Raw genomic sequence first — 9,009 nt, 5'->3', positions numbered from 1 at the left:
AAATGCAAGTTTTGGAAAAAGCACTGTTTTATTTTAATTAATCTCATATTTCATGGGTTTGAACTTTGCATTTTTCAACACATGGCATTAGCAGCAGTTCACATGTTTTATACAGTATTTTTTAAATTTAATTAAACCGGAATGATCTGAAACTATAGAATTTCTTATGTGACCAAATGGTTTTTAGAGATCTTTTGCCTTGTAGACACACCATTAGTCCAAGAACAAAGAACCTTGTGCAGGAGTGCTCAGTAAAACTGACATTTGTCAGTACCTGTTCAGAATGAACGTCCCAGGGATGCTTTGGCTGAATCCCATCCTCTGTAGACTGATACAGGGCACAGCCCATGTCAGACTAGAGCTGGTGATGAACAAGAAAAGGAAAGAGGAGACCCCTGGCAGGCAGGAACTGATTCTTTGTCCTCATCAGTGAACTCAGCTGTGGTAAGTCCACACATGGCCTGAAGGTGTTGTCCTCTGCTGATGGGCCACAGCTGACTCAGCTGCACTGATGTGGTGTCAGCTGTGTCACCTTAGAAGGTGTCCAAGGCTGCTGGAGTGTCTGATCCACAACAACAATTCCATCATCCAGTTGAATCTCTCTGGTACACCAGGGGAGGTACCTGGGTGTTCCCATTTAACCTGAGTGATATAAACCCAATAGATGGTCCTGGGGCTTTCTGCCCCCTGCTTCTTTGGGATTTCTCCCACCACCCCTTGGATCCAGACCACGACTGTGGCTTTGACCAACACTCATCAAAATTGCAACAATTCTTGTCACGAGGCTTACAGGTGGTGAGATCTTTCTGCTCCCATCCCTTCCTTCTTCTACATTTTCTCAAGTGATGTTCTTATGCTTTTATATTGTCATATTCCTATGGATAACAACCACCCAAACAGCTCCGTACCTGTTTTTCCTGCACAACCCAATTTTTCTATTAAAAACTCTCCATGTGTATATTTACAAACACTGATTGTTCAGTGTCATTTCACTCTAATCCACCCCAAGGCCTCTATTAACAGCAGCCTGGGTTATTCTTGTCCTCTGGGGTGGGGTAACAACCCTGCAGTTGATAATTCCTCTCTACCAGTCTGTGTTAGCCCAACAAGCAGCACTGCAGGGCCATGAGAAATGGAGGAATCTGAATAATTTCAAGGATATTTGGGAAGGATGGAAAATAATGCATAGGAATAAATGCAGTGTTTGAGGGGCTCTACAGAATTTTTGCAGCCCAAATCTCTCTTTCTCTTTTCTTAAAAGCTGGAAACACAGTTTGTAATTTTGGAAAATTACTTTCTTTATGGGATCACAGAATAGTTTGGGTTGTGAGGGACATCAAAGCTCATGTTGTTCCAACCCCCTGCCATGGACAGGCAAACCACCCACTAGATCAGGTGCTCAGGACCCATCCGACCTGGACTTGGACAGTTCCAGGGGTGGGACATTGTATTACTGGACTTTCTGTATAGATACACTGAAAAAACCTCACTACAAACAGTAATTTTTTCCTCTTGTTCTTGTAAAGAATAAACCTGTTATTTTCACTAGGGAGGTGGATGATGAGTACAAAAAGATCAAACCTTCTTTTACATTATTATGACCAATTAAAATCTTCTCTTTATTATATGAGATCTTCATCCTGGCAATTAAAAAGAGCCCCAGAACAGCAAACATTTCTTTCACTAATTTTATTAAATAAGAAGCTAGAAAAGACCACTTGGGTCATCAACTCCCATCCCATGAAATGAAAGGTTGCCATAGAAATGGATGCTCAGTTTAGAAGGGTCCCTAAAACCTCATCTGAGGTGGTCTATCCCCCCACATCCTGCACCACTTATCCCAGAAAAACATTCAGGAGCTCAGCTCAAAGTTCCTGTTGTGAAGTACCCCAGGGAGAAAGGAGGAGTGATGCAGGAAATTCTCAGTTACTTTTATTTTCTTCAAGAGTAACAGTATTATGTTGGATAAAACTCCCAAATGTGTACATAAATATCCATAAATTTTGAGTAAATGCTTGATTTTTTTTTTTCTTTTTTAATCTACTTTTCATTTTTCCTCAGGACCAGCAATTTGTGATATTCCAGTCTTTTCTTATTTATGCATCTGGAAAGGCGTTGTTGATGAAACACCAAGATCCCAAGGCTGTATAAAATTTTGATGAGACATTTTCTTCCAGGGATGAGAAGATTGAACATTTCACCCCAAAGTGCCTCTTTTACTAAAACTAGGCCACTCCAGCCTTTTGACTCACACAGCCAAGACAGCAGCCCACGCTTGGAGCTTGGATTTGCTGGTCAGAACAAATTCCTGGTGTGAGGAATGCTCCTCCAGCAGCCGCCAAGCTCCTTCCCAGCCTCCAGCTGGTTCCCAGCAGGTGTGTTGGATGCATATCTGTTTGTCCAGGACCTGCTGAGCTGTGACCTGCCCTGGGTGGAACAAACACTGGAGAAAACAGCTGGGACTGGCTGCTCCAGCAAAGCAGGATTTGTGGAGAAGAAAGGAAGTGTCTTTTCACCAAAAGAAGCACCCAGAGGAGGCCTGTGTTGTTGGAGAACCTGTGTTGTTCTCTCCACGGGTGGCTTTGGCATTGTCCCACCCTCTCCAGCTGTCCCACTTTCCCTGCAGTGCACACCTGGGTGTGTCTGCAGGAGGGAGGGATGTCCCTGCTGATGAGAATGTGGTGGCACCATCTCCTGTCCAGCATGAGACTTGTGACACCCAGGCTTCTGCTCTGCTGTGCAAGGGTGAGTTTCATTTCATTTTCACACTGGAGCAAGGGAAGGCAATTCTTTTCCCAAATACATTCAATAAAATACAAAAACAAAGTTGTAGATGGTGGGAATTGGTGCTGCTGCCCTTTACAGTCATATTCAAATTGACTTTAAGCACGTAAAATGATTTCTAAACTGCAGTGAACAGCACTGCATGTACATTTTGGGCATCCACATTTCCTATTGTGACTCACCCAGAGATGCTTTTCTTGAGTAATATTCTCAGGGCTTTGCATGTCAATGTGTGCATTTTCCTTATCCTTAACGTGGAGTAACTTTGAGAAATTGTAGTTCAGGGAAAAAATTATTTATGCTTCAGTATTCTTCCTGATGGGGTTTAAAATCCATGTGTTACATGGGCAGTGTCCCTGATCATGGTGGGGCTTTGGAACTTGGTGGTATTTGAGGTCCCTTCCACTTTGTGATTTTGTGATTCCATGAAAAAATTCTGGCATTACACAAGTGTTTGCATCTCCCTGACCTGTAAACCTGAGCTCTTTGTGTTGCATCTGCTCATTAAACCTGGGCTGGTGTGGAAATGCTTCAAGGACAACCAGGAACCAGCCCAGCTTCTTCTGGGAAATGGGTTCAATGGCAAAGCAGAAAATCCGCAGCATGTGTGTGGGAATTGCTTGCTCTGGAGAAAAGCAGGATAAATATGTTAGGAAACCCAAGCCTGGATGGGGCTAAATAACAATGTGCATGTTTCAAAGTATATGAAATATTTTTATAAGAAAAAAATTTCAATATTTTCTTGGTTCTTGGACTTAGTGACAATCAGTTTTTGGCTACCCTCACAAAGCTTTGTGAACAGCTCCATGTACCAAAACAATCTCAGGATATTGTTCAAGCTCCTTATTCTAGTCAGTACATTCCACATATCCCTTTTTGTCTTGTCCTTTTAAAGCAACCAGAAAGCAAACACTGGGATGGTTCCTTGCAGCAGAGGAATTTCTCCCCATGCCTAGATGCAAACCTGACCAAATTCTTTCCACTGTCCTTCAGTCTTCTCATCTGGAGCCACATGTGGGTAGGTTGGAATGCCTAAGTTACCTTTTCATTTCTTTTTCCAGGTTATCTCATAAGACAAGGAATTTTTGGTGCTATTTTACTCCCAGGAGAATACCAGTTTAGATGTAAAGCCAAGCCAGCATGGCTGGTTTGCCTCCTGAGGTTTGCCAGCCTTGAGGGGAAGGCAAGGTAAACCCAGGGCTGTTGTTAGGGGCTTCCTTGAGGTTTGAGGAGGCTGTGGGGATGACAAGGTCCTTAAGGCCTTCTGAATCCCAAGGAAGCAGGGCACAGCTGCAATATCATCATCCTTTCCTTCAGGTTTGGTGACTACAACCATGAGCTGGGTGTGTTGTTGTCTGTGGGAAAATCCTTGATGCATCATTCCTGGAAGTAAAGAAAATACAGAAGACATGAAAAACTAAGAATGTGTGGATCTTAAAAATGTAGTCCTTGGAGCAGTAACAGATTTTTGAACACCCACAGGTAAAGGTCCTTCAAATGTTAAAGATTTGCAGTTTAAAATGTCTGAGATACCTGCCAAGGAAGCAGTGAACAGTGAGCAAACATCTCTTGTTAGGTGGTTCTCTCGGCAGCTGAAAGACCAAATCACTCTGGCACGTGCCTCAGTTTCTCTAAAATGAATCAGCTCACCTTCACCAGGTCTGCACCTGGAGCCTTTCACCCCTCTCTGCCCTGAGTTCTTCAGTTCTCCAGCACATCAATTCTCCAACATAAGTGTTAAAATTCCCAATTTGCTGGCTCTGGCAGCTGTTATCTTCAGCAAACCCTGCCTCCTGCAGTGCTGGACACCTACAGCTCCTGCCTCCCGAGGTTTTATCATGCTCACAACCATTCACTTCTGCTAGTCCAAGTGCTTTGAACCTCCTGGCTTCAGAAGCTCAGGGGTTTGATTTCTTGCTGAATTGTTCTGTTTCAAAGGTCCTGCTGTGCTGCCTTTGCCCCCCAGCCTGTAATTCCAGAGCAAGAGGTACCTACTGGGGTGTTCATTAGGTAATATTCACTTCTGTAGCACGTACAGAAGAAAGGGAAACTATTGAGAGCAGCCTAATGAAAATGTATAAATTCAGTTCTTCTCAAATGCAGCAGTACAAAAGCTCGGGCATGGTTAGAATGATAGGACTGCTCTGCAGCACCACCTGCTGAAGGGAAATATTTTTTAATCTAGTTAGGATTAAGGCACATATTAACCATTGGAATAGGCCAGGCCTCCTGCTCATTTGGCTTTGGACTGGGAACAAATGTTCCAGGATTCACCCTGGTCTGTATGACACAGCCCTGCCAAGGACTGACTCACATTTGCCAGTTTGGTAGGTGTTATTTCAATTTTTTTTTTCAGTCCAAGAAACTTTTTTGCATGGATGAAGAGTAGTACTGAAGCAAAAAATGCTCCAGCAGTGCTTGGTTTGGTAATATCACTGTGAGGCACCAGAGCATTCAGGAAATGCTGTTAATGATTCAATGAATACTGAGCTGGCTGCTGAGTGTGCCACTGTCCCAGTGGGGGATGAATTGTTCATGTGTCCTTTTCCTGTCATAACCTGATACAGGAATATCCCACTGGAATTATAAACTCAGAGGAGCTGGGCTTATGTTTGCCACTCACAGCAAGGAATTGGGATTTTTATTTGGCACCTTCAAAATGGCACTGAGGTTTGAGAAGGGATTTGCATTCAGCAGCGTGGATCAGAGTGGGTTTCAGTTCCCCCAGTTCTGCTTGGCTCATGCAGGAGAAAGAAGTGGGATTATGATGCCAGTGGCTCTTTGTGAGGAGCATCAGTGAGGATGGACTTGATGACCTTAAAGGTTTTTTTCCAACATAAACAATCCCATGATTCTATACTGTGTGTAAATTACACTGCTGAGAGTGTTTCAGCCCTTTTGTCTAACTCTCCCACTTATGTTTTGCCTAAGTTATGAGTTATATTGGGTTATGTGTGTGTTTATGTTCCATAGGATGAGAACCAATTTCTCTCCACCACTTGCTGCAATTCTGGTGAAATTTCTGGGTATTTTGCCCACCAGACACACACTATCAGACATGTTTTCACCCTTTTTTCACCTTCCAGCTGTCCTTTGCTGCAGCTGTGATGCAGGACAAGGAGCTGGCTCTGGCTGTGGCACTGGATTTCCAGCTGCAGCTGAATTTCCAGCTATGCCCTGCCCTCTCGTGGTGTGCTGCTGGCCCAGTCATGCTTATTTCTTGCTGCTTTTACACCACTGGAAAAAAAAAAAAATGCTTGGTGACCCCTCAGAGCTGCACCTGGAGGGCTGGTGTGGCAAAGTGCTGCCTCTGTCAGCAGCAGCACACCCCAGAACCTAAAACCAATGAATTTTCCCCCAGACAGAGCCCAAAATGAAAGGCAGGTTGTATTTTTGCCACCTGTTATGCATCCTGCTCTTTTATGGGTCCTCTCATCTAAAGCCTGCTCTCAGGGACAGATGATACCTGAGACATCTCTAATGCCAATGCTTTCCTCTTTTTAGCCAGAAATGCAGCTTTCAGCCTCTCCTTCAGACTCTTAATCCAGTCAAGCACCTCTTGTTCTTTTTTCTGACCTTCCCTTCAATAATTGTTCTATTCCCTTTCAGTGTTTGCTCCTTCCCAAGCTTAAATGGAGCATTTGAGTCTTGTACAAGCCAGGCAGAAGAAGTGAGGAACCCACATTTCCATGGATCCCATCCCTGATGCTGAATTTAAACCTCTCAGTGCAATAAACAACAAAAGCAAAGTCTGCAGTGGGCTCAGCTGATGCCTTTCCAGTCAAGCCAACACACTTTCCCAGGTGATATGATTATTTTCCTTTCCTAAGTCTTTTCAGATGGTAAAAAAAAGTTCCACCTTTTCATCTTACAGCACACATCCCTTTCTGCTTATTTCTCTGTCTTATTTCTTCTGGGTTTTTTTTTTTGTCTGCCTTGCTTGGCTTTACTTTTTTCCATGCAATTTTTGTCATCAAATTTGTTCTCAGCATTCCAGGACTTCACTAGACACAGCTGCAGGACTTCTTTCTTATTTTTTCCCATTTTTCCATTCCTTTCTGTAGCTGTTTTGCCACAGCCTTTGCCTCCTTGCCCTGTAGGAGTGCCCAGTTTGTATTGATGGACAGAAGTTTTCATTGCTTTCTATCTCTGATTTCAACAATTTCAGCAATGTAGAGGAGGAAATGATGCGTGTTGACCTAATTAACCAACCAGACAGTGCAGCAGCAGCCCCAAATCTTTGGTCTCTGAGACACCCAATGTGTTCAATAATCAGGATGTACTGGTTTTAGCTTCTTTAAAAGCTAAACTCTAAGTTATTTGCAAGTCATCTATGGCTTAGGCCTCTGTAGCTTAAATTAAATGAAGTTTTGGGAGCTGCTCTGAGGCTGTCTATCTACTGCAGAGTTCTGAGTAGCAGCAGAGCCTTTCCCTTTCCTCATTCCTGTTCATTAATAGAGGAAGAAATAATTTTCTAAGCATGGGGGGCATTCCCAGACCGTGGAAAGAACTGGAAATCTGCGCCATTTTCAAGGAAGGTGTCCTGTGCAGCTGCCCTGCTGTTCAGTGTCACACAGCAGCTGCTCCTTCAGAGACTAAACTGCAATTTTAAACCACTTGAGTTGTATTTTTAGCATTTTTCAGTAGATCTTCCACACCCCTGCCAGCCCAGGGCACCGTCACACCAACTCCTGCTGGAAGGGGAAGTTTTTCACCCAGCAAAGGGAAGTTCAGAAATGATGACGGTGAAGGAAAGTGACTTTCCCCTGAGCTGCGATGCAGTGATTACTATTTTTGTCTCTTTCAGACCTTATTTTCTGCTAATTGTGCCTTAATACATACACAGCAAGCCTCTAATTTTAATGGCAGCTTCCAGCCTGGCGGACCATTAGGCCCCTGCCATGCTGGCAATAATTTTGAGGGTCTTTCTATTGATTGAGGCAGTGCAGAGTTTTCACAGGGGCTGTGACTCAAGAGCATCTGTCCCCAGCAGGACAGGGATGAACCCAGCAGAGGTGAGCAGCTCCCAGCCTCACTGCTGGTGACATCTTCCCCTGGATGAGGTGGGGTCAGTCTCTTCTCCCAAGTAACAAGGGACAGGACAAGGAAAGGCCTCAGCTTGTAACAGGGGAGGTTAAATTGGATTTTAGGGGAAAATTCTACACGGAAAGGGCTGTCCAGCCCTGGGCAGTGGTGCAGTCCCCATCCCTGGAGGGATTTAAAAGCCATGTGGATGTGGCCCTCGGGGACATGGGGCAGTGGTGGCCTTGGCAGTGCTGGGCTCTTGATCTCAGAGGTCTTTCCCAACATAAACAATTCTGTGATTCCACGATGCTGAGGCTGTGCCACGCCAGCACTTCTCCACACGATCACCAGCTCCTGAGCTGCTCTGGAAATTGTGTTCCTGTGAGCATCTGAAAAGAAGTAGAATTTTTTTTTTTTTCCTTTTGCACCTGCCTCTTCTTTTTCCAGAGTAGGAAAAACCCACGTTCATGGCACAAAGCAGCGCTGGGGCTGGCCACGAGATGGTACTACAAGACAAGAATTCCTGTTGGAACCAAGCTGCTCATGGAATTGCTACGGTTGGAAAAGCCTTCCCTCAGACCATCCCCCAGCACTGCCAAGGCCACCACTAACCCATGTCCCCAAGCTCCACAGGTCCTTTAAATCCCTCTAGAGGTGGTGATTTCACTGCCCTGCACAGCCTGTTCCAGGCTTGACAATCCTTTCAGTGAAGAAATTTTTCCTAAAATCCAACCTCAACCTCCCCCGATGCAAATTGAGGCTGTGTCCTCTGGTCCTATCGAGTGTCCCCCTCACCTGTGTGAGGGGGATCAAGCAGGAATGACTTTTTATGCCACTGTTGGGTCTTGTCTTTAACAAAAGAACGTTTGCCTAGTTGGAAAAATGGATTTGTTTCTTGGCAGAAAGATACATTCAGAACTCACCATTTCTGCTCAGTTTTCCAAGCTGAAGCCCAGGGCCTGTGGCCTGGACTCAACAGATAACACAAGCACATCCTTTTCCATGTCAAGCAGTGACTGTTTTCCTTTGCAGGAGATCCTTTGTTTTTATTGTACTTCTTCCAGACAGCCAAGGTGCTTGGCCCAAACACTCAAGGTCTTACAGAAAACACATTTCACATTCCTCTGCAGTAGCAGCAAGAACATTTGGAAACAACCCTTTCCTCAGTGCCTTTGCACTCAGGAAAGCTGCATCTTTGTC

This window comes from Vidua macroura, chromosome 8, assembly GCF_024509145.1.
Source record: "Vidua macroura isolate BioBank_ID:100142 chromosome 8, ASM2450914v1, whole genome shotgun sequence".
Classification (NCBI taxonomy): Eukaryota; Metazoa; Chordata; class Aves; order Passeriformes; family Viduidae; genus Vidua; species Vidua macroura.
This window is presented reverse-complemented; position numbering follows the sequence as displayed.